This window comes from Schistocerca nitens, chromosome 9 (assembly GCF_023898315.1).
Source record: "Schistocerca nitens isolate TAMUIC-IGC-003100 chromosome 9, iqSchNite1.1, whole genome shotgun sequence".
NCBI lineage: Eukaryota > Metazoa > Arthropoda > Insecta > Orthoptera > Acrididae > Schistocerca > Schistocerca nitens.
The window spans coordinates 63,291,107-63,317,622 of NC_064622.1; the positions used below are offsets into that span (position 1 = coordinate 63,291,107).

At 40.6% G+C, this 26,516-nt stretch overlaps 1 long non-coding RNA gene across 2 annotated transcripts in view; it reads left to right on the forward strand.

Moving 5' to 3' along the window:
* LOC126202943 (uncharacterized) overlaps nt 1–26,516 on the forward strand; it is a 61,713-nt gene that overhangs the window by 4,040 nt on the left and 31,157 nt on the right. For both annotated transcript variants that reach the window (XR_007540206.1, XR_007540207.1), the window contains exons 2-3: nt 3,131–3,363; nt 3,460–3,494. This is a non-coding gene — a long non-coding RNA (uncharacterized LOC126202943). The remainder of the gene's footprint in view (nt 1–3,130; nt 3,364–3,459; nt 3,495–26,516) is intronic.

Below are 26,516 nucleotides of genomic sequence, written 5' to 3' on the forward strand. Positions count from 1 at the left end.
TTTCTCTTGATTATCAGTTAATGCAAAACATAATCCTTTTCCACCCATGGTGATCTTGGGTAGCTGAATCCCTAAAATTGTTTTGTATACAATTTTTAAGAAATCCAATCTTCTCTCTTGAATTGCATTATTAACCAGCAGAATTTTGTACCCAATTCTCGGGTTCCATTGCTCACGTTAAGTTCCTCCTTTACAATTTTTTCTCATTTTCCACTGTGATTACGAATGGCTTATCCTTCTAACTGCAGTCTGTTTCTTCCTCATTTCTACAACTTTTGCTGTTTTTTTCAGTTCCAATGCAACATCTTCAGTTTAAGAGAAGTGCACTGTAGATCATTGTTTTCTTTACAGTGGTAAAATTTTACTCTTGAGTATTTTCTTACATATTTGTGACCACTGTAGTTGATCAAGGTTAAGTTTTGCTGTTCCTTGTTAAAAATAAAGAAACTGATTTTACAGATGTATATGTAGATATTTTAATTATGCTCTTTCATACAATGTGAGAAATTTAATTTTTAGGAAATTATGTTTCCAGAATTTATCTTTCACTCTGTTGTGGAGTTTTCACAGTTTATGAAACTTCTTGGCAGATTAAACTGTGTGTCAGACTGGACCTTTAATCCAGAGCATAGCCATTCACAGGCCATGCTTTTACCAATTGAGCTATGCAGCTAAGTTAGCGTAAGGAGGGCTATGCGTGAAGCGTTCGGTGAATTCGAAAGTAAAATTCTATGTACCGCCTTGACAGAAAATCCTAGGAAGTTCTGGTCTTACGTTAAATTAGTAAGTGGCTCAAAACAGCATATCCAGACACTCCGGGATGATGATGGCATTGAAACAGAGGATGACATGCGTAAAGCTGAAATACTAAACACCTTTTTCCAAAGCTGTTTCACAGAGGAAGACCGCACTGCAGTTCCTTCTCTAAATTCTCGCACAAACGAAAAAATTGCTGACATCGAAATAAGTGCCCAAGGAATAGAAAAGCAACTGGAATCACTCAACAGAGGAAAGTCCACTGGACCTGACGGGATACCAATTCGATTCTACACAGAGTACGCGAAAGATCTTGCCCCCCTTCTAACAGCCATGTACCGCAAGTCTCTAGAGGAACGGAGGGTTCCAAATGATTGGAAAAGAGCACAGGTAGTCCCAGTCTTCAAGAAGGGTCGTCGAGCAGATGCGCAAAACTATAGACCTATATCTCTGATGTCGATCTGTTGTAGAATTTTAGAACATGTTTTTTGCTCGAGTATCATGTCGTTTTTGGAAACCCAGAATCTACTATGTAGGAATCAACATGGATTCCGGAAACAGCGATCGTGTGAGACCCAACTCGCTTTATTTGTTCATGAGACCCAGAAAATATTAGATACAGGCTCCCAGGTAGATGCTATTTTTCTTGACTTCCGGAAGGCGTTCGATACAGTTCCGCACTGTCGCCTGATAAACAAAGTAAGAGCCTACGGAATATTAGACCAGCTGTGTGGCTGGATTGAAGAGTTTTTAGCAAACAGAACACAGCATGTTGTTCTCAATGGAGAGACTTCTACAGACGTTAAAGTAACCTCTGGTGTGCCACAGGGGAGTGTTATGGGACCATTGCTTTTCACAATATATATAAATGACCTAGTAGATAGTGTCGGAAGTTCCATGCGGCTTTTCGCGGATGATGCTGTAGTATACAGAGAAGTTGCAGCATTAGAAAATTGTAGCGAAATGCAGGAAGATCTGCAGCGGATAGGCACTTGGTGCAGGGAGTGGCAACTGTCCCTTAACATAGACAAATGTAATGTATTGCGAATACAAAGAAAGAAGGATCCTTTATTGTACGATTATATGATAGCGGAACAAACACTGGTAGCAGTTACTTCTGTAAAATATCTGGGAGTATGCGTGCGGAACGATTTGAAGTGGAATGATCATATAAAATTAATTGTTGGTAAGGTGGGTACCAGGTTGAGATTCATTGGGAGAGTGCTTAGAAAATGTAGTCCATCAACAAAGGAGGTGGCTTACAAAACTCTCGTTCGACCTATACTTGAGTATTGCTCATCAGTGTGGGATCCGTACCAGATCGGGTTGACGGAGGAGGTAGAGAAGATCCAAAGAAGAGCGGCACGTTTCGTCACAGGGTTATTTCGTAACCGTGATAGCGTTACGGAGATGTTTAATAAACTCAAGTGGCAGACTCTGCAAGAGAGGCGCTCTGCATCGTGGTGTAGCTTGCTCGCCAGGTTTCGAGAGGGTGCGTTTCTGGATGAGGTATCGAATATATTGCTTCCCCCTATTTATACCTCCCGAGGAGATCGCGAATGTAAAATTAGAGAGATTAGAGCGCGCACGGAGGCTTTCAGACAGTCGTTCTTCCCGCGAACCATACGTGACTGGAACAGGAAAGGGAGGTAATGACAGTGGCACGTAAAGTGCCCTCCGCCACACACCATTGGGTGGCTTGCAGAGTATAAATGTAGATGTAGATGTAGATCTGCCGTCTCAGTTTCAGTTCAGCCAATACATCTCTCTCATATCTGAAACTGTACAGATGCTCTCTTGCAGACTTTGCAGAAGTAGCTGGTTAATCTATGAGGGTGAATCATGAGTTGTGCCTGGTTAGCTCAGTCAGTACGTGCATTTCCCACAAAAGGAGAGATTCTGTGTTAGAGTTTTCGTCCAGTACACCATTTTTATGTGCCAGTGAGTTTCAGGAAATCACATATTCCATCCTGTAGGTAGATTCCAAAAGAAAATGGTGTTCTGATATTGCGTGTATTTTATACAGTATTGGTTTCCAGTTGATGATATTCATCCCAGTACTCCATATTTCTTTAGATCCCTGTCATTCTGTGGTTGCAATAATTTTGTCGGAAATCTTATCTCCAGACTGTTGACATTAAGTTTATTTTCCATAAAGTGAGAAGAAGGTTGGTAACTGTGACATAGAATATTTTTGGAAGTTTAACTAGGACAAGTGTCACCTCAACAACTTTAAAAAGATTGTCTTGAGAATTTTGCTTTTTTTAGTGATACTGCAATGTGTGTGTCATATTAGACTCTCAACTCATAAAACTAATTATGAAAATCAGTTATTTGGATTGCAAATTGATTGGAAGTGAGCTTTATCTTACAGGCGATCTTGGTCTCCAGTAAATTCTCAGTAGTATTCCACGAACAGTCATCCAGCAGTCTTACAGAAATGAATGGAAAAGAATGGAATCAACTGTCAGCTCGTGTCACCAATTCAGCAGTGAGTCTGACTGGCCGATGACTACATTACACAGTTGTAAATTCTGGGTGTTGCAGTTGTGTCTACAGTTTTCCTTTCTGCCTGCCTGTATTTACTACAAAGAATCGTTTTCATAAGTGAGTATTCATCAATCCATTTTGATAAATTGCATGGTTTGTTGGAATAATGGGTAATAGCTTTCTAATGACATATAATTATGTTGTATTTTGTAGAAATGGAACGGCCAAGGAATGCTACGAACGTGCAGGTCAGTCCAGAGAATCATTTACATAGAGGATACATTGAATTACAGTAAGATTTTGCAATGCTTTTGGCATGCCTTAAGACCTAACAGCTTTGTGTTAATGTGTTGGTAAAATATAAATTGTGTGCGTGTGTGTGTGTGTTTGTTTGTTTCACAGAGTAACTCTGGAACACTTGGAGCACTGTTAATAATACACTGTCTACTCACAACTTACTATATGGAGAAAAAGTACTGCGGTTGCTTTGCCCCTTGAGGAGTGGGGGTGGAAAGGGTTTGAGGTGTAACAATAATCACATATATTTAATATTACCACTGGCTCCATAATTTTTGTGGTACCTAAGCCAGTCTGTGACATTAAATACATTTTGACACTAGGGTTTGGGATGGGATGATGTGTAAAAGATTTATCTTATAGTCTCAAATAACATAGATTGGTACTCACCATGTAGAGAAGGCACTGATTGGCAGATAGGCACATTGAAAGAAGAGTGCTTGATTTTGTCAGCTGCTTGAATAAGTCCTCCTTCAGATATAGAAAAAATGTACAATAATGCACGTCACTCACGCATACATGGCCACTGTCATCTCCTGGTGCTGAGGCTCAACTACCTTGGCAGTTATTTAATTGAGCTGTGAATATGAACCACTACTTTGTATAAATATTATGAAAAGGATAGTTGTTACTCAGCACCTCCCAGAGCCCTACCATCTGACCACAGAGGAGCACTCCCCTCAGGACTCAGTACCACCCAGGACTGGAGTAAGTGAATTACATTCTCCACCATGGTTTTGACTACCTCTTATCATGTCCTGAAATGAGAAATGCAGCAGCAGCAGTACATGCATTGTGACTCACCGATCTTTCAAAGTGCCGCCGTGCAGTTATGCGTGTCCTCTACATGCGGCGCTGTCTGCCAGCCATGCAGCAGCAGCGCCACCTAAGCGGCCGGCCAGCCAGTGGCCGCTAGACTCGGACTCAGTTATAATTTGACTGTTAAAGTGACACACGTCTTACTCTGTTTACTTGAACTGTGACTTTCATGTATTGCGTCGTCCTTGAAATAGATTTGTTCAACTTGAAGTTATAACAGCATGTGGGGATGTAATGGGGTGGTGGGGGTAAGGAGGAGGCTGGGGGGGAGAGGGGGAGGGATAAAGCAGGATAGGGGTGGGGAGGGGTAGTAGTAGCAGGATAGGGGTGGGGAGGGGTAGGAGTAGCAGGATAGGGGTGGGGAGGGGTAGGAGTAGCAGGATGGGGGTCGGGGATGATAAAGTGCTGCTTGTGGGTGACAGGGGCGACAGAGAGAGAGAGGGTAGCTAGGTGCAGTCAAGAGATTTGACAGAGGGAGGGGGCGGAGGGTAGCGGAAAAGGAGAGAAGTAAAAATGACTGGGAATTAAAGAAAACTGTTTAGTGCTGGGATGGGAACAGTGAAGGGGCTAGATGGGTAATGACAATGGCTAACGAAGGTTGAGGTCAGGAATTTAGGACATATTGCAGGGAGAGTCCTCATCTGCACAATTGATAAAAGCTGGTGTTAGTGGGAAGGATCCAGATGTCACAGGCTGTGGAGCAGTCACTGAACGCCCACCCAACCTACACAATTTCCTCATCCTTCCCTATACAACCCCTGCTCTTAACCCCTTGGCTTATGGCTCATATCCCTGTAATAGACCTAGATGTAAGATCTGTTGCATATATCCAGCCACCGCCACATGTGAAACCATTCATGCAATCTACAAGTTAAGCTGCAACCACTGTGCAGCATTCTACTTCGGCATGACAACCAACAAGCTGTCTGTTCGCATGAATGACGGCCAACAAACTGTGGCCGAGAAACAGCTGGACGACCCCGTTGCTGAGCATGCCACCCAACTCGATGTTCTTCATTTTAGTGACTGCTCCACAGCCTGTGCCATCTTGATCCTTCCCACCCACACCAGCTTTAATCAATTGTGCAGATGAGAACTCTCCCTGCAATATGTCCTACATTCCTGACCTCAACTTTTGTTAGCCATTGTCATTACCCATCTTGCCCCTTCCCTGTTCCCATCCTGGCACTACAGTCTTCTTTTCTTCTCAGTCATTTTTACTTCTCTCCTTTTCCACTACCCTCCGTCCCCTCCCTCTGTCAAATCTCCTGACTGCACCCAGCTACCCTCTCTCTATGTCGCCCCTGTATGCTCCCACAAGCAGCACTTTATCGTCCCCCACTCCCATCCTGCTATCCCTACCCCTCCCCCCCCCCCCCCCCAGCCTTCTCGCTACCCCCTCCACCCCATTGCATCCCCATTATGCACTGCTGCTTACAATCTGGCTTCAGCTGTCAGAGGATGTGGTTTTTTTCTTTGTGTGTGTGTGTGTGTGTGTGTGTGTGTGTGTGTGTGTGTTTTTAACAAAGGTCTTGTAGGTTGAAGGCTCACTTTCTGACAGTCTTTTTGTTATGTGTATATGTGACTCCGATTCTCTGCTATAATGTGAGTAGCTACTATCCCTTTAATAATATTGTTATGTTCCATCCTGTGTAACGTCTAGTAAGAAACAAAAACAACATATTATGTAGTAATTAGAAAATTAGATGTATCATATTGTGTCATTGTATAAAATTATGTATTTTATTTTTTAATTATTTATTTTTGAGAACGTCTGCGTCGGCGAGTAATAAAACCGACACAGAAGATAAATGTTAAACAGAGATTAAAAAAGGAACTAGTATATAATACGTGTTGAATATGAATGTCTTTGTCTTCTTAACTTGGAAGTTGTGCGAGTAAGATCCCCTGTGTTGTCGTAGAGAACGCTAATGTAGCATTCTTTTGTCGAGACTGAGAAATGTACGCCATTACGTGTGAATTCACAAAGGTCTGTAATCACTGAGATATTTAAATGTTTTAATAGAGTTGTTTAAATGAAAACTTGTATTATTAATTGTTAAAGCTTGCTTGCCTATTATCCCATCCTGTTGAGACATTTTTCAGTTATATAAATATTATCTGTGGTGCTGAGCTGCGTGGAGAACGAAGAGCCGCTGCCGCGGCGTATTTAAACGACTTACAATATAGTCGAGCATACCGCAAGGAAGCGGTAAAATAATAGTAAAATAATATTATTTCTTTTAGCTCCCAGGCTGGCAGTGAAGATCAGCAGATTTTATGATGTGTTGCAGGTTGACGCGGGCTGCTGATAGGATATAATTCACAGTACAAATAAGTTAATGTACCTTCAAAATCTGATAGGAATCTTGCTGTGCTCCGTTCTGATCTGGCAAACTTTATAGTGACAACGTAATTTTTTTTAATGAGAGTCTCATGTTCTTGGGCTAGTCGTGGTATGAAATAGTATTTTACCGAGAAATAAAATCCACTGCAAACTTGTGTTTTTGAACGATCATACGAACTGTAACAACAGTGTTCATAACAAAGTAATTTCAATTTTCAATAATTATGAAGTAGGGAAGATATATTGATTCTTAGCATGAGTTACAGTTACGAAAAATCGTTCCTTAAATTGTAGGCCAGATACAGAACAATAAGACTTCAATATATATATATTTTATTTCGCTAAAAGGTAATGATGATAAAGAAATTCAAAGCACAGCATTGCTAAAAGTATTTCACGTAACTCTTTTCATATATGCGTTGTTACGCCAATAATCACAATTAAATAAACAAAAGAGCAACAATTTACAATTCACGAGAGTTTACGTGAAACTGTCGCCCAAAAACGCGGGGCCCGAATTTGCAGTGGCCACAAACATAAAATTTTATGTATTTTTCTTTCAGTGTCTATTGTTATAAATGTATGTATGTATATCATGATCAATGCCATGTATTAATGAATGTGCAAACACTCTTTCATGACAAAACGTACTACTGCAAGCGAGTCTGAGAAGACGATCCTGATAGTACTGAGAAACTGTAACGACTACGTAATCCGGGGGCAGCCGAACCCCGAGATCAGATAAACTAAAGGTAAGACTACAGTGTAGTTGTCCTGTTTGTAGAAGTTGAGCTCCAGTGAAGTGATCTCATATCGCTAGTGGTATGCATATTGTGCGTAGTTTGATGTTAGTGTTTGTGACAGGACAAAGTTGATGGTAGATAGTAATTTTTAGTGTGCAGTGTAGTGTAGCTAAATTAACGTGTTTTGTGTGCAAGGGGCAAAACTGTCAGATTTTGTGTTTTAGTAAGCAATTTAGGAATATGGTTAAGTTGCGTAGTCAGCGTCCGAGCAATATGGATACTGAGGAACAATAATTAGTTAGTGCAGGAAATGTAGAACCGGGTACCTTAAGCAGTACAAGTACTCTCTTTGAGGATATAACATGCGAAAATGTGGGGGCAGGGGCACAGGAAGTGGTGCCACCACCCACTAGTGCTCAAGGAGATGTAGAAAAAGAAATAGTACCACCACCAGAAAAGCAGGAACCAGAGAGTGGTAATCTGCCTGGTGGGTATTCACTTCAGGCTATATTAGAGCGTGTGTTAGATTACCAGGCAAAATTTGCGCAACAACAAGCTGAAAAGGACGAGAAAATTGAGATTTTTCTCGCACAGCAAGCTGAGCGAGATCGTCAGCAAGCTGAGCGAGATCGCAGGCTAGAGGAAAATTTACTTGCTCAGCAAGCTGAGCGAGATCGTCAGCAAGCTGAGCGAGATCGTCAGCAAGCTGAGCGAGATCGCCAGCAAGCTGAGCGGGACCAGCAACTAGTGCAATCGTTAGAAAGTATGAAAAAGGAGATTGCCTGTATGAAACAGAATTATGAGTCGATACCTAAGGCCGTGCAGGAGCTGACTGAACAGGTCAACAACCTGCAAGTAGCAAACACTAACAGGGTAGACGAAATAGGTGTATTAGCCAACCGAGTAGAAAAGCTAGAAATAGATTCCACGCAGCTTGTACAGCAGAAGTGGAACGAACAAGCAACTAAAATTGAAACAGAATTCAACTCATGGCTAGAAGTGAAGGAGAGTGAGATTGACAAAAATATTAATTCTAAAGTACAAGCAGCCGTAGCAAATAGAGATTCCGAATCGTTCAGTGCCGCAGTAAATAGTCAGGTACAGAACGACGTGCAAACCATCAAACAAATACTCAGTGAGGATATTCCGCAGTGGCAAGTGAATATGAACAAACGGATATCCGACCTGGAGAAGGGTTTAGCACAAAGCAGAAAACATCTGGAACAGGAACCTATGTCGCCAACAGCCCATGGTTTTGGCAACGCACAACCTTATACGCGATACAACAATGGGGAATCGGTAGTCGATAATGCGAAGAGCTGTAGCTTCAGTTCGGAGCACACAGCATATGTCCCAGGAGCAAACCCATGTAGTTCAAAAATATTAGTTGAAGAAAGTTTAATCAAAAATAGGCAATTTCAAACATTTACTACTGAACGGAAATCAGTACACCCAGTAGTATTCATAAAAAGCTTAAAAAATATCTTGCCCAGTGTCTGGAATGAAACACAGAAAATTCAATACGTAATGTCATACATTCAAGGTGACGCAGCGTTGTGGGCTACAGAAGTAGCAGACAGCTGCAGGACATACGAACAGTTCGAAAGGGCATTTCTGTCGAAATATTGGTCGCCTTGTATACAAGAGCGTCTAAGAAAAGAAGTATATAATCCCGAACCGTACTCACCCCGTCTTGGGAATTTGAGGCGGTATTTTGAAAAGTATATAAACAAAACACGCTACTGGGACGAGCCTATATCACCAAGAGACATAATAAGACTACTAAAATCACATTTACCCATTCATATCAAAGAGAAATTAATACATGTACCAGAAAGCGACATGGAAAACTTCCTGTCTGTTCTAGATTCTATAGACTTGATACAGGAAGACGTAAAATCAGCGTGTGATCACTCGCGGAATAATGGGTCAGGATGTAAACATGACAGAAATAGTAGTGTACAAAACCACAACCATGGAAATGGTGGGGGTGGTAACAAGCGGCAAGAACATTCGCAGAATGGTAGTAATGGTAGAGGCCAGAACGGGTATGGACAACCAACTTATAACAAAAAGCGTCGATTTGACGACCGGTACGAATCCGGAATGTCAGGGACCAACCGCTGGAAAAATGCGCGAGGTCAGTGGCAGAGCAATTATAATGATAGTAATCGAAATTGGCAGCAGAATCAGCGAAGAAGCCCAGAGCGACAGGATAATGACCGGTATGACAACAATAGACCACCACCGCAAAACGCGCCTATTGCGCAGCCGTGGCGGCCTACAAATCAGAGTGTACATATAGTGGAGGTCGCGGACAATAGCCGTCCAAGTACCTCACATGTAAGCAATCCAACAAACTAGAATCGGCCTCTATATGCTCTCCATCGATGGCCGAGGGATGGAGTGAGAGCAACACGAGTCATAATAATATACCTGGGATACGTATGCTGCGATACAACGACGGTGTCAGTATGGATAAAGATCTGCTGAACGAACCACACGAATGTAAGAAAGATAATAACGAAAATGTGCAAGCTATTATCGAAGCGAAAATCAATGATGTTGCAGTGAATATAATCATCGACACAGGTGCCTCAGTAAGTGTAATGAGTATGGAGTTATTTAAAGTACTGGGAAAAGGACATAGCATTCCGACTTTCCCGGTTAATAATTGTAAGGTGTCTGGAGCCATTAGTGCACAGAGCCAGTTAGTTAAGTACCAGGGGCAGGTGGAGGTTTGTAAGGAGGGCGAAGCCATAGTGAGCTCGTTCCTCGTTGTTAAAGGATTAAAGGTGGCCTGCATTCTGGGAGTAGATTTTCTCCGTGAGAGGAACGCATTGATCGACCTCTCCTTGGGGAAATTAAGCATAGTTAATAGGGGTAGGAGGATTGAGTTATCTATGATGAAATCGAAGGAGGTACTTGTGCCGTGTTGTAATCGAATCAATATCAAAGGTAGGAACCCTTGGGTACTACACCTCGATGATTTTTCACATGCAGCAGACCTCTATTACCCGAATTTAGAGGATCGAAATTATGAAACAAATGTTGAGGCATTTCAAACCAAAGTGCAGGAATCTGAAGGTTTAAGCGATACACAAAAGCAACAGTTGACGCAGCTGCTATCGGAATATACTATGGTATTTACCGACCGACCAGGAATAGTAAAAGGGTACCACTATCACATAGAGGTGATGCCCCACAAAACATACTGTCGCGCAACTTACTCCATCCCTTGGTCGAGGAGAGAAGTAGTGGCTAAAGAAAAAAAAGAGGTACGACCGAAGTGTAACTAACGAGCAGAAATATAATGTAGGAGACCTAGTACTTATTCGTAACCACCCTAAATCTTCAGCCACCTTAAAACAGAATAGTAAGTGGCAATTGCTATATTCAGGGCCCTTTGAAGTAATAAGCGTGCCACACGAATGTAGCTATTTGTTAGCACATCCCCATACGGGGAAGATCAAAGGATTGTATCCACGTAAAGATGTGAAGTTATTTATTCAGTGACATCTCACATATAAAGAGTAATAGTTGTAAGAAGATTTTAATTGTGTTTTAGAATATAAGTATGTTAGTATTAAGAAAGAAATTTGTGTGTAATGAAACTTGGAGGAAGTGGAATCAGAAAGTGAGCAATAGCTTACACAGGAAAGATTTTGTTTACAGACAATTAGAGTCATTAAAATATTATATGCTTATTAAGCAACGAACAATCTTCTTGTTGATGAAGTGAGGATTAATTTCTTGAATCATTTTACAAAGGATTAATTTCTTGAATCATTTTCTATGTGTAGTATGTAAGTGCAATTAATGATGCAATCTTATATAGTAAGGTAACTGTTGTAATTGTATTAGAATAAGGAACCCTGAGAGAGAGAGTCTCTACTAGCCAAACATTGACTTTGTAATATGCAACAATTATGTGATGTGATGTTTGCTGCCAGTAGTGATTTGAGAACGACACTGGAGCAGAAGCTAATTAAAAACAAGCCCGTTCCGTGGAAACTCCGCTTTGTATGTAGCAATGCTTCAATTGAAGCCTGTGTACTTGGTACACGCCCTTGAATATTCATTACGCGATACGCGAATTAAGTCAACCAATGCAGAACCTACACTGTAGTCATGTAGGAAAAATCATTAAAAATAATGCTAGTGCTAAATGAAGTATTTATTGAGCAATATGCCCAAGTCAAGCTGTCATGCACATGGTAAAATCTGTTTGATAGATGGGTGATAACCAGGCAAGCTACACTGAAAGGAGGAAAGGAAAACTATGTACAAAAAATTCACACACCTTTAAAAAATTTACAAAAGGGCCATATACGCCTAGTAACAATATGAAAAGTGTGTTGTGATAAAGTAAAAACAAATAGACGCCATGTAGATGAGAGTGATTATGCAAAGAACAGTTAAAAGGTATTAAAAAAATAAACTGTGTGCATATACAATTGAGGAAAGGACGGAATATTGTGTGTAGTAGGGACAGAAAATGACTGTTGTATCTGCACCAATATATACGTCGATAAGTCTAGTGTTGAGTGACAGACTGTCCTAGTGCAGTGCTCAACGAACAATAGACAGTGTATAAAAACAGTAGTGATTGATCCGTTCGGAGTCAATTCAAACAAACATCGCTCGACGGAGACATTTAGTATGTGTGTAACGAAACATTTTCGCGTGTTGAAAGACACTCTGGCAGTGTATCAACCGTGGGAGTGAGTGAAAATGTGTAGTACAAAGTGCGTGTGACGAACCCTGAATACCAGTGTCACAATGCCACAAGAAACCTGTTATCTCGCCAAAACATCCTGTGCATACCAGTGAAGCGACAGCTTACTGAGCAATAAACGCTTTTAACAAGTTGCATTTTCTTCCACAGCTAGTAATCTGTGTTCTTAAAGACAGTACACCGTTGTGGAATGTTTGTTTCATGCGCTACGACGGGGAGCCGCCAGCCAGCCGGTCGCGGTAAACCACTGCAACTCGCCGACATCGGCGAATGGTTCAGCGCGGTTCGCGACTGCTTGGGCGCCACGTCAGCACGACGTCGCTGTTACTGGGAGCCGGTCGTCGAACCCAGCGGCCGTCGGCACGCGGCGTTCCAGACGACGCTACTCAACAATTGCTTCGCGCCGCCAGCTCCGTACAACATTGTTGTCATTCAAATGAACTATCAAATATATGTTAAATGCACTAAAATGAATAGGGTTTAAGGGACACGAAATGACGTGACAAACATTTTTTTTTTTTTTTTTCCTGAGTTATTCAATACAGACTCAAAGTATTCATTGGTTCAGTGATGTATAGATATAATATGTTTTCGTCATGTTAATGAAGTATACTCGCACGAATGCTAGACATTTCAAACCAATTGTCGTGAGTAAGTGCAGAGACGATTCATTATACTACTATAAAAATGTGTAATAAGTGATTTTCATTACAATCCAGAACACAAATATTATATTGGTAACAAAGAGACTAAAAGTTTAACATGCTCTCACAAATAGCCTTTCTTATACGTGAACATTGGATAGAGTCGGAACTTTTTGTGATCAAACTGGGTATTAAAACAAACCAGGCGAGATGACCATGGCTCCGGCGCAGTTTTCCCAGGTTTTCTGATCGCACGTAGCCCGAATGGGGGAGCCAAATAAATGTAATGACCCTGGGACTAGGTTGACGGTCACCTCGCAAAGTGTAAGAACAGTATAAAAAGTGTAATTAAACCTACAGTGTAAAAGAACTCAGAAGTGTAAAGTGAATGTTCCAACCAAGGTAACAGACAATAACCAAACAGACGTTAGTGGCAGCATATTGCCGAACATTTTCAACGTTAGTCAATTGCTGCCAGGGGGCATTGTAACGTCTAGTAAGAAACAAAAACAACATATTATGTAGTAATTAGAAAATTAGATGTATCATATTGTGTCATTGTATAAAATTATGTATTTTATTTTTTAATTATTTATTTTTGAGAACGTCTGCGTCGGCGAGTAATAAAACCGACACAGAAGATAAATGTTAAACAGAGATTAAAAAAGGAACTAGTATATAATACGTGTTGAATATGAATGTCTTTGTCTTCTTAACTTGGAAGTTGTGCGAGTAAGATCCCCTGTGTTGTCGTAGAGAACGCTAATGTAGCATTCTTTTGTCGAGACTGAGAAATGTACGCCATTACGTGTGAATTCACAAAGGTCTGTAATCACTGAGATATTTAAATGTTTTAATAGAGTTGTTTAAATGAAAACTTGTATTATTAATTGTTAAAGCTTGCTTGCCTATTATCCCATCCTGTTGAGACATTTTTCAGTTATATAAATATTATCTGTGGTGCTGAGCTGCGTGGAGAACGAAGAGCCGCTGCCGCGGCGTATTTAAACGACTTACAATATAGTCGAGCATACCACAAGGAAGCGGTAAAATAATAGTAAAATAATATTATTTCTTTTAGCTCCCAGGCTGGCAGTGAAGATCAGCAGATTTTATGATGTGTTGCAGGTTGACGCGGGCTGCTGATAGGATATAATTCACAGTACAAATAAGTTAATGTACCTTCAAAATCTGATAGGAATCTTGCTGTGCTCCGTTCTGATCTGGCAAACTTTATAGTGACAACGTAATTTTTTTTAATGAGAGTCTCATGTTCTTGGGCTAGTCGTGGTATGAAATAGTATTTTACCGAGAAATAAAATCCACTGCAAACTTGTGTTTTTGAACGATCATACGAACTGTAACAACAGTGTTCATAACAAAGTAATTTCAATTTTCAATAATTATGAAGTAGGGAAGATATATTGATTCTTAGCATGAGTTACAGTTACGAAAAATCGTTCCTTAAATTGTAGGCCAGATACAGAACAATAAGACTTCAATATATATATATTTTATTTCGCTAAAAGGTAATGATGATAAAGAAATTCAAAGCACAGCATTGCTAAAAGTATTTCACGTAACTCTTTTCATATATGCGTTGTTACGCCAATAATCACAATTAAATAAACAAAAGAGCAACAATTTACAATTCACGAGTTTACGTGAAACCTGGTTTTCCATTGATTGATTTAGCCACTACTTTGTGATTCACATTTTCTGAGACCTGGATCAACAAAATCTCTACTGACAGCTCTCAAGGAGCAAAGCATTTGATTTAATCTGTGTGAGCATTTCCGAAGCATATGTATGTCAATGTTACAGTTTTATCAGGATATGAGAAATTCAGAATGAAAACAGAAATGAACCAAAACTGCTTTCATTAATTAAAGATGTAATTTTGAATCCTTAAACTGGGGAAACTAAGAAGAAATATGGAATGCATCTGAATGACTTTCACTCTCTTGACATACTGTTTGCCTCTAAGGTAGATAAAGTTAGACAGTGTATGGAAAGAATAGAGGGAGTTGGGAAGTATACCTGAAATTCAGCTGTTAGCAGATTGACAATCATGCAAATTGACAATGAAGTTACAGAAGCAGTTGATGAGTTTCTGTATTTAAGATAGCAAAAGAAAGTGACTGGATGGATAATAAAACAAATAATCAGAAGAGTGATTTTGGTAAACTAAATAGGAGTTCCAGAACAAAGCCTTTTTGTGTCGTATTGCCTGTGCAGTCCCTTGCCACTTATTTTCAATCATTTTTGTGTGCTCTCTCTGAGGCAAGGGACATAACAGTTGCCATACAGCCCAGATTGTTAGTCTTGCTGTGGATGCCTACAAATTGATAATTTTTGATGTTTTTGCATTTCTCATTAAGATTTTAGTATCTGTATCAGATCATTCTTACCAGGTAAGCGTGCCGCACGTGGCTACCGAATCGTTGGACCAAATGCAGGACGTAGCCCATAACGAGGTGCAACACTGTCTGGCATTCTTTTGATAGTTGGTCTGGAGGTCACCTGACTGCCTCTGCCTGCAGAGAGATGCTGTAAACCCCCCCCCCCCCCCTCTCTCTCTCTCTCACACTCACTCACTCACTCACTCACTCATACATAATTGTCATGTGCAATCAGCTGGCTGACTTTTCCTCTCTCTGTTATCTGGCCTGAAAATAACATTGTTCCTATTAGACATCTTTTTTAACCTTTGTACCCACCCCTATTTTGTAAATAATGTAATGTTGTGCTGTAGTCACATTTAACAGCATAGCGTGTTTCTGTGGCATGCTGTTACAGTTGGCAGTATTTGTACTGGATGGTCACATTTATTATTGTACTTCAGATACTCTGAAATGGCCATTAGTTCAGTTAAAAAATTAATTTCATGTTGGAAATACTGTTGTAAACATTTAACTTTGTTGAAGAAAGGTCCAGGAGTTATACATGTATTTATGGTAATGAACCAGGTAATCAAGTGTGTAAAGATTTTCAAAAAAAAATATCACATTATCACTTTCTAGCTTCTCATTTGGCATCTAGTTTCCATACTATGTTCCATTTATGAAGCTTTCAAGTTTTTCGTATGTAGAAGCCCATTTAGTGACTTTTGTCCATTCTACACCGGTGTGCAAAACTTGGACAAAAGAAACTTTCATATAATGTGTCACTGCCAAGTTACATAGCTCGATGAAACTTTGACCGAACATGAATGAAGTGCCACAGTGTAGTACAGGAGGCAACAGAAATGAGTATCCAATGAGATGAACAGAAATCACACTTTTATTCAAAGACAATAATTACACTGAAGTCACCAAGTTTTATGATGGTCCCTTGGACTTTACAAAAACTGGAACATGATTCTTAATAGGGTGTGCGATCACTTCAGCCAGCAATGCATGCTCTGCAAAATGCTTCTATGCTGGCCACAAGGATGGTTAGAAGTTCTTATGTAGAGTGTTCCATTCCTCCACCAGCACACTTGCCGAAAGGTTGTTGGTGCATATGGACATGCAGCAGTTTGTCTCCCCAATACATCCCTCTCAAGCTTGATGGTATTTAACTCGGGAACAGGCAAGCCAGTCCATTCACAGAATATCCTCTTGTTCCAAGAACTCGTGCATGTGTGCTGTTCGATGCAGTTGTGCATTGTTATCGTAAAAATGAAGTTGGAGCTGAACTGACCCCTGAAAAGATGCACATGTTTAAGGAGTGCAATATTTCAATGTTACACAGTGAGTCTACTGTGTTCAAAAATTTGGGGATCTGTACACTTAGGCAACATTATGCCTCTTAACACCATAACATCTGGACTACAAAAACAATCATGTCTGACAACTTTCCTGGGTAGATTGTGTGTTACCACCCCCCCACCATTTGAGGGTATGCCCAGAATGACTACTCAGACTGAATCTGTGCGAAGAGTACCTGACCCCACTCTTCATTCACACAGTCCTTTTGCACTTGACATCGTTGCAACCAATGCTGCCGATAGGAGGGTGTTACGGGAAAACAGTGTACTGATCATCAAGCAATTAAAACCACCCCGTGCAGTCACCGTGCCACTATGGAGTGATAGAGTGTATGCCTTGGAGACCTGTTAAATCTGGTTGTTAATGCACCAGCTGCTTCATATGGGTGACTTCTTGCCTGTTGCAACGGTCATCTGCTGAAGTAGTTGACTATGGTCGACCATCTCTTTTCTTTTGGATAACAGTGCCTGTGGTTTGTAACACTCCCCATACATCTGAAACAACGGTGTGAGCAACACCAAACCCATGGTGCTACACTTGTCAAGCTTTAACCTTTGTACAGTTTCCAAATGATTATTTCACTTTTACTGTCCCATGTAGCACTACAGTTATGCTGACCTCATTCTATATGGTGTACAACTTTCTGTGAATGACTGGGAGATGAGAAACACCCTGATGGTCCAGGTGGAGAAGGTGCAAGGTGTCCTGCCGCAACGCAGATAGGATCACAACTCTGGGCATCAACTGTCCAGTAGCCAGCAGTAACACGCCATAATGAACTGAGAGACATTGACACAGAGCAAAATAATTGTGCAAATGATCCTATGCTCAGCCAGCCTTGGTGGACAAACTGAACAATCTAACATAAGACAGTATCGGCCACGACAGCTGCCAAAATCTGAGAACTGGTAATGGAGAAACTATCCACAGTGTTTTTGGCTTTGATATGTAAATGGAAACACAACAGTTCTGGCAACTGAGAAAGAGAATCTGCATTAGTATTTTGTGCAACAGGATGGAAGTGAATCTTGTAGTTGTAGGGTGACAAAAAGAGTGTCAAGCTTTGCAGGCAATGGGCCACATTGTCAGGAAGACGCCAAAGGATGGGAAAGGGAAACTGGTGGTTTAGAATCAGTAATCAAATGAAATTTAGAACCATAGAGGGTAAACATGAAATTTTTGAGTGGGTACACAACACCAGAGGCTTATTTTTGTACCTTGGCATAGTGCTGTTGTGTCTGATCAAGTTTTGGAAGGGTATGCAATACAACGTTCAAAATCATCATATTTGCACACAAGAATGGCACCGAGGCCATACTGGGAGGCATCTGTGGCCAAAACGAGATGTTGGCTTGGTTGGAAGGTTGCTGGTAACTGAGCAAGTTGCCAGTGTAATTTCGAATTCAACAGCATAAAAGCACTCTCACAAGTGGACAACTATTGAAAAGAAACACCATCACGTAAGAGAGTATGAAGGGACTGAACCACAGTGGCCACTTCAGGAAGAAATTCATGGTAGTATGCAATCTTTCCAAGAAAGTCCTGCAACTCTTTGACAAGGGTTGGGCACAGCAAAGCTGTAATGGCATCGACGTGCTGGCGTGCAGGCTTGACGCCAGTACGTGAGCCTTTAAAACCGACATAGACAATATACGTCTGAAAAAATTGTTGTTTGTTCAAGTTACATTTCAAACCTTCAGCCTGTGGCACGATGAACAAGGCACAAAGGTTCCGCAAATGTTCATCTGTTGAGGAACTGGAGACCACAATATCATCCAGTTAGTTAATACACCCCAGCACAGAGGCTGTAAGTTGATCCAAAAATCATTGCAAAATAGCAGGAGCACCCTGAATGGCAGGTGCTGATGTCAGTATAACCCAAAAGGAGTATTCACTATGGGGATACATTTGGCATCATCATCCAGAGGCAGTTGCAAGTAGACTTCTGACAAGTGTACTTCGGAAAATATTGGCCCCACCCCTGCCCAGTAATAAGTACCGACAGTGCGCCTCCGTAGCGCAGCGGTGGGTCATTCCATGTCAAGTCACCCAGGCCTTGACACCAACCATGTCAGATTTTGATGAAACTTGGTACAATTACTTCTTTTATCATCCTGGAAGCACTAGTAAAATTGTTTTGCTCTATCTCTTATAGTTTTTTTTTATAAATTTTAAAAGTTTTTAGATTTGACGTTGTTTCAGCAGTCGGAAATTGTAACTTAAACGTGTCCTCACAACTAAAAAAATTTGTGTATTAAAGAATACTCAAGATATCAGTATGAAATTTTGGAATAAGTTTGTGTATTATATCTAAATGTTAAAAAAAAAAATACCATAAAGATATATTAAAATCTTCCAAATAAAAAAAAATTTTAAAGTTTATTTTTTTTAGCTAACGGATGCTTAGTTTTACAAAAACTGCAATATCTAGAGTCTCAGACTTGATAGAAAGCTCAAATTTGTTTTAAAATACTCTTAATTGTATAGGCTATTAGATAAAAGAAAAATTATGTTGGCTTTTTAACCTGTTTAATAGTTATCTAATTTTTAAAATAATATTAATTATATTTTTAAAATAAAAAATACCAAGTGACTCAGACACCGAAAATAAGTTTTTGTCTTCTTGGAGTAACAATGTACACTTGGATTTTGTTTTGTTACTCCTATGTTTTGAAGTAAAAAATTATTACAGTGTTAAATAGTGCTTGGATAGTATTTTATTAAGTTTATTCGAACTCTCAGTAAGTACTGTTACTTAGTTTACAGAGATTCTTTTCCAATATCCTATAAAAGTAACCAGAACAGTAATCAGACCAACCTGTAGTGTAGGGTTATTTAAAAAATCTGACTGTTTCCAAACAACCTACACACCTTCAAAAAAGTTACATCCAGTATCAGAATTGAGTGAGGAAGAAAAAGATTTGAACCACTTACGATCTGGAATTAATCTGTGTGAATTTAAGAATATACACTCCTGGAAATTGAAATAAGAACACCGTGAATTCATTGTCCCAGGAAGGGGAAACTTTATTGACACATTCCTGGGGTCAGATACATCACATGATCACACTGACAGAACCACAGGCACATAGACACAGGCAACAGAGCATGCACAATGTCGGCACTAGTACAGTGTATATCCACCTTTCGCAGCAATGCAGGCTGCTATTCTCCCATGGAGACGATCGTAGAGATGCTGGATGTAGTCCTGTGGAACGGCTTGCCATGCCATTTCCACCTGGCGCCTCAGTTGGACCAGCGTTCGTGCTGGACGTGCAGACCGCGTGAGACGACGCTTCATCCAGTCCCAAACATGCTCAATGGGGGACAGATCCGGAGATCTTGCTGGCCAGGGTAGTTGACTTACACCTTCTAGAGCACGTTGAGTGGCACGGGATACATGCGGACGTGCATTGTCCTGTTGGAACAGCAAGTTCCCTTGCCGGTCTAGGAATGGTAGAACTATGGGTTCGATGACGGTTTGGATGTACCGTGCACTATTCAGTGTCCCCTCGATGATCACCAGTGGTGTACGGCCAGTGTAGGAGATCGCTCCCCACACCATGATGCCGGGTGTTGGCCCTGTGTGCCTCGGTCGTATGCAGTCCTGATTGTGGCGCTCACCTGCACGGCGCCAAACACGCATACGACCATCATTGGCACCAAGGCAGAAGCGACTCATCGCTGAAGACGACACGTCTCCATTCGTCCCTCCATTCACGCCTGTCGCGACACCAATGGAGGCGGGCTGCACGATGTTGGGGCGTGAGCGGAAGACGGCCTAACGGTGTGCGGGACCGTAGCCCAGCTTCATGGAGACGGTTGCGAATGGTCCTCGCCGATACCCCAGGAGCAACAGTGTCCCTAATTTGCTGGGAAGTGGCGGTGCGGTCCCCTACGGCACTGCGTAGGATCCTACGGTCTTGGCGTGCATCCGTGCGTCGCTGCGGTCCGGTCCCAGGTCGACGGGCACGTGCACCTTCCGCCGACCACTGGCGACAACATCGATGTACTGTGGAGACCTGACGCCCCACGTGTTGAGCAATTCGGCGGTACATCCACCCGGCCTCCCGCATGCCCACTATACGCCCTTGCTCAAAGTCCGTCAACTGCACATACGGTTCACGTCCACGCTGTCGCGGCATGCTACCAGTGTTAAAGACTGCGATGGAGCTCCGTATGCCACGGCAAACTGGCTGACACTGACGGCGGCGGTGCACAAATGCTGCGCAGCTAGCGCCATTCGACGGCCAACACCGCGGTTCCTGGTGTGTCCGCTGTGCCGTGCGTGTGATCATTGCTTGTACAGCCCTCTCGCAGTGTCCGGAGCAAGTATGGTGGGTCTGACACACCGGTGTCAATGTGTTCTTTTTTCCATTTCCAGGAGTGTATGTTAACACCACAGCTACTACTTTTTAAATGTTTTTAAAAAGTATCAAACAACATGTGTAGACCCACTAAAAAAACACAAAAAGCCCATCAAAAAATCGTTGAGAAGTGTAGGCTTGGATCTTTCTAAACAATTACTGACAAAAAATATTAGCAAAAAACCTGGACAAAAGCTTTGCTCAACATGCCGTAACTTTTGTGAGGAAAAATTAAGAGTTGAAGTCAATGAAAGTGAAACAGATGATGAAGTCATGGTTGAATTAGAATCATTGGAATCCAGAAATTAATCCCTCGTACAAAGAAACATTGCTCTTGATTATTTAGGTTTAACACCGATAAAGCTTCATGGCTTGTCAGAACAAAGTAAAGGGTCTTATTTTAAAAGGAAGGTTAGCAGTATTGAAAAGACTGCAAAAAAGGCGGTTTCAAAAGCATTAAAATATGATGCACCAAGTTCTGATGATGACGAAGAAGATAAAAGTGTGGTTGAGAAAGCAAAGGATTTTGATCTAATGATTTCTCTTATGAAAGAGAAGATTTCATCTGTTGGGAGGTCTAGAAAAATCCAGATTCTGACCTTGGCTCCAGATTCTTGGAGTTGAAATAAAGTGATGAAAAAATTTAATGTAAGTGAGTACATGGTGCGACAAGCTAGAAAGCTAAAATCTGAAAAGGGTATTTTGGAAACTCCTGGTCCAAAAAAAGGTAAAACTCTTTCTGAAAATACAGTAAGACTTGTAATAGATTTTTATGAAAAGGATGAAAGTTCCAGAGTGCTATGTGGAACAAAAGACAAAGTAAGTGTTCAAAAAAATGTGTACATGCAAAAAAAGACTCATTTTGTGTAACTTGAGAGAACTCTATTATTCTTTCAAATGGGAGAATCCCGAGGTAGAAGTAGGATTTTCAAAATTTTGTTTCTTGAGACCTAAATGGTGTATCCTTGCTGGTGCTGCAGGCACACACACTGTATGTGTATGCAGTATCCACCAGAATGTTAAACTATTACTGGATGCTGTGAAAATTGAAGAATCTTATAAAGACCTAATTAAGATGCTTGTGTGCAACACAGAAAACCAAAACTGCATGCTACATCATTGGAACAGCTGTCCTGCAAATACTGCACTAACAGAGTGCTTAACTGAAAAACTAAGTGAATATTATGATTTAGAAGAAGAAATTGTAATTAGTCAGTGGGTTAACACAGACAGGGCAGAAATGATCAAACAGTCTATCAGTGTTCAAGACTACGTTTCTTTATTGGTTAGGTCATTGGAAAAGCTCACCCCGCACTCGTTTATAGTGTGGTGTCACCGCTAGACACCACACTTGCTAGGTGGTAACTTAAATCGGCCGCGGTCCTGTAGTACATGTCGGACCCGCGTGTCGCCACTGTGTAATCGCAAACCTAGCGCCACCACATGGCAGGTCAGAAGACACGGACTAGACCTCGCCCCAGTTGTACGGACGACATAGCTTGCGACCAGACCTACCAAGTCTTCCTCTCATTTGCCGAGAGACTGATAGAATAGCCTTCAGCTTATTCCATAGCTACTATCTAGCAAGGCGCCATTTGTATAAGTGCTTATAGCTTACTACTATTCAAGAGATGTATTCCAACAAGAGAATAAAGTTAAGTATATTATTCCAGCTACGTACTTTTCTTCTTATTCATTAATAAGTCTCATGTTCCAGTACTTCACGCCCGTCTGCGTTAGTTTAGCGTGCACTTTCAGCCACTTCGATCTACAAGGTGTTGGCCCAGCTGCCGACACATCATATAGCAAAATCCCAATCAGCAGCCTTTAAAAGATTGAAAGAAGACCCACCACCCAAAACAGCAATTATTGTGATGGATTTCAGTGAAAATTATTCCTTTCTTATACAAAATGAGATCCAAAGTTACCACTGGAATAGAGGTGGTTGTACTCTACACCCAGTTGGAGTTTTTCTAAGAAATGAGGAAAACAATGTTTTTGTTTCCAACCACTGTTTTATTAGTGATGGCCAAGAACATGACACTGGTTTTGTTAACTTTGTACAAAAAGAAATTACAAAGTGGCTGTCATTACATCATACTGACATTGACTCAGTTCACTACTTTACAGATGGTTGTGCTGGGCAGCACAAAAATAGAAACAGTTTTAAAAATTTGACTGAACACTTGAGAGACTTTAATTTGAAGGCCCAACACTCTTTTTTTGCAACAAGTCGTGGGAAGTCAATTTGTGATGACCTAGGAGGAACTATTAAAAGAATTTTAAGGAAAGCCAGTCTACAGCTTTCAGACAAAGAACAAATAATGACAGCAATCGATGTGTATAAGTTTTGTGAAAAAAATATTGAAAACATTCATTTTCACTTTATTGACAAAAAAGAAGCTGATTTGCTACGGTTAAAACTAGAAAAACGTTTTTCAGCAACCCGAACCATTCCTGGAACAAGAAGTTTTCATAACTTCAAACCACTTCCAACAAACAACCTTGAAATGAGAGGGACTACAGATAGTGTAAAACCCTCCTTAGTCTTTTCTTTCCATTCTTCTTCTGATTGGGTTCGTGTTGAACCATCCATAAATAGCTATGTGGCTGCAAATTATGATGGTAACTGGTACTTTGGACTGGTAAAAACAATATTCAATGATGAAGAAGATGCAGAAATTCTATTCTACATCCTTGAGGACCCGCTGCATCATTTTATTGGCCTGAAAGAGAAGATTCCTGCATAGTGCCTTTGGAGCACATAGTCTGTGTAGTAGACACACCTCAGTCAAGCGGCACTGAGAGAATGTATTACTTCAAAAAAGACTATCAAAAGAACTGAAAGCTCTTGGATGAAGTGGAAAAACAGTTTGAATCAGCATTAATGTTTATTAAAAAGACAAAATTACTCAAAAAATTCAATGTTTCAAGCATTCAGTTGGGTTATACATAAGTGTCGTAAGTAAACTATCTTTGTACATAATTCTAATGTAATCTACTATAATTAATAAACATGTTAAAAAGCCATCATTATTTTTGTTTTATCAAGTAGCCTATATGTTTAAGAGTAAATTAAAACAAATTTGAGCATTCTATCAGGTCTGACACTCTAGATATTGCAATTCTTATAAAACAAAACATCCGTTAAAAAAAGAAAAGAAAAAAAATACATATGTATATTTTTTTCATAGAAAATATTAATATATTTTAATAGCATCATTTTTATCTTCAAATATGTATAATAAATAAACTTGCTGCAAAAATTCATGATGTTATCTAAAAGAGTTTTTAAGATAAGCAAATTTAAAGTTTTGAATACAAATTAAATTGACCATTTCCGAAGGTTCAGAAAACGCAAAACATAAAAACTTTAAAAATTTATAAAAAAAAAAACTGTAAGAGATACAGCAAAAAAAATTGCAGGTGTTGTCAGGATGGTATTAGAACCATTTGAGCCAAATTTCATGAAAATCTAAGGAGGTGGGTGTAAAATTTATTTTTTATTGGGTGATTTGATATGGAATGACCCCGGTAGCATTACCGCCTACCACAAAAGGGGGCCTGGGTTCGATTCCCAGCAAGGGTCTGGGAGTCCTGTGTTCTTCATTTTCATCACCGTCACCATCGACACGCAAGTCGCTGAAGTGGTGTCAACTAAAAACACTCGCAATTTGGCAGCCGAACTCCGAAGGGGATATTCCCACCAATAAATGGCGTATGATCATTTCATTTTCAGTGCCAACAAATGAATTGAAGTTTACATTAAGGCACAGTGTAACCGTGAAGTGATCCATAATCACTTCACGACTGGAGTGGCCAAGAGCCCATCACACCAGCTTATTACTGCTGTAAGGCAGCCTCTTTAGGCCAGCCTCGGAGGTGTGCACTTACCATGTAGGGCAGTATGTGTAAGTAGAAATATTGCACGATAATGTTGTATGTTAATTTGAATTGTGTAGTGCGTTATTTGTACATGGAGATGCATGCAGATAATGTCATGCTCTTCCAGACTTGTTTTTCAGGTGCTTGAAAATGACTTATGAGCAAAATCAGCTAATCACACAATTTAAATAAAAAATGTTTACATTGCAGCCTACTATATAGCATGTTTGCTTTTATAAAGATAATTTTGTAGATGCCAAATTGTATAGTCTGTGTGTTTATGTTGTAGCTGAGGGTAGGTACCTTAAAAAGCTGTTTATGTAAATATCCCCTTATGATGCCCTTAAGACATCTTGAACTTGAAGCAACAATGTTTATTTCAACACCCCTCAAGTCTCCTTGTCCTTTGAAGTCTTCTTGTCCTTTGAAGTCTCCTTGTCCTTGCCCTTTGAAGTCTCCTTGTCCTTGCCCTTTGAAGTCTCCTTGTCCTTGTCCTTTGAAGTCTCCTTGTCCTTTGAATCACAATTAATTAAATACTACAATACGACTCTGTCATTGCTGTATCTGGCTGTTTACACCCTCTGTACCTTCTCATGTACAAATGGCTAAGCAGTCCATTGGTACCTGATGCACGGGAGGACTGCATTGATGATAGGCCCTCTGTGCAAGTTAGATGAAGGATGCACAAAACAGAGTCAACACTATAAGGTGCATGTGGTTGTGAAGCTTATTGTTTTGATCGTATACTGCTGCCGCCCCTCTCGATATTGCTGTTAATGTGAAAGCCTTTGTTCTACTGAAACAGTTCCCTCTTGTGTGTCTATTAACCAGTTTAAGAATAGGATTAATCTAGGATAAACATTTCATTCAGGTAGGTCAGATTTCTCGCTGGAAGGTTTGCTAGTGTCTTCTCAGGCCAGTACAACTGCAGCTGCCTGATGTTCAACTTGGTTTCCCCTGTAATAGAGGCTGACAGGTGAAAGGTCCGCATGCTATGTCGCAGTTCATCTTGTTAATAATTACGCCACTCCTGTTCAGTTCCAAACATATGGCTCCCACAAACTTACCTTGCCGTAGCAGTTCGCTACTACAACTTTGACACTGTTTACAGAATAATTCAAGTGTGAACTGGCTTGCTGAAAAGAGGGTAAAGGCACCATGATATTGCATGGACAATCCTGACCTCTGCTTTACCTAAATACAATTGCTTCTTGCATGTATCAGTACATGTACATTCTGCCTGGGACAGGCAGGTGGTCAACCTCTCTCTCGTACAATGTTTTGAGTTCAATTAGTGATATCACCACATGTCTGCCACCATCATCTGTGACCAACAGTACCTCCTGTGTCTTTCCTTAGACAAACTTCCTCAAGGTCATCCACCTTAGTGGGTATGTATTTGTGGTGTAACATTTGAATTCGGCTCGTTTGTTGCTAATCGAAAATTGTATTAAAATATACAATCATGCTACATCTGCCCTGATCTCAACCACTGTTGTAGTATTACTATGGTAGATTTGACTTGCCTGGTGCAACTATGCAACCACAAGTTCCAATTCCAGCAGCAACTTCTTCTGCACTTTCCACAGGCCTACCAAGAACTGATTCAGCATTATAGAGCTGGACTTGGCTGCCCATGTGCCATATGTAAGACTGCTTCCTGCAATTCTGTTACCAC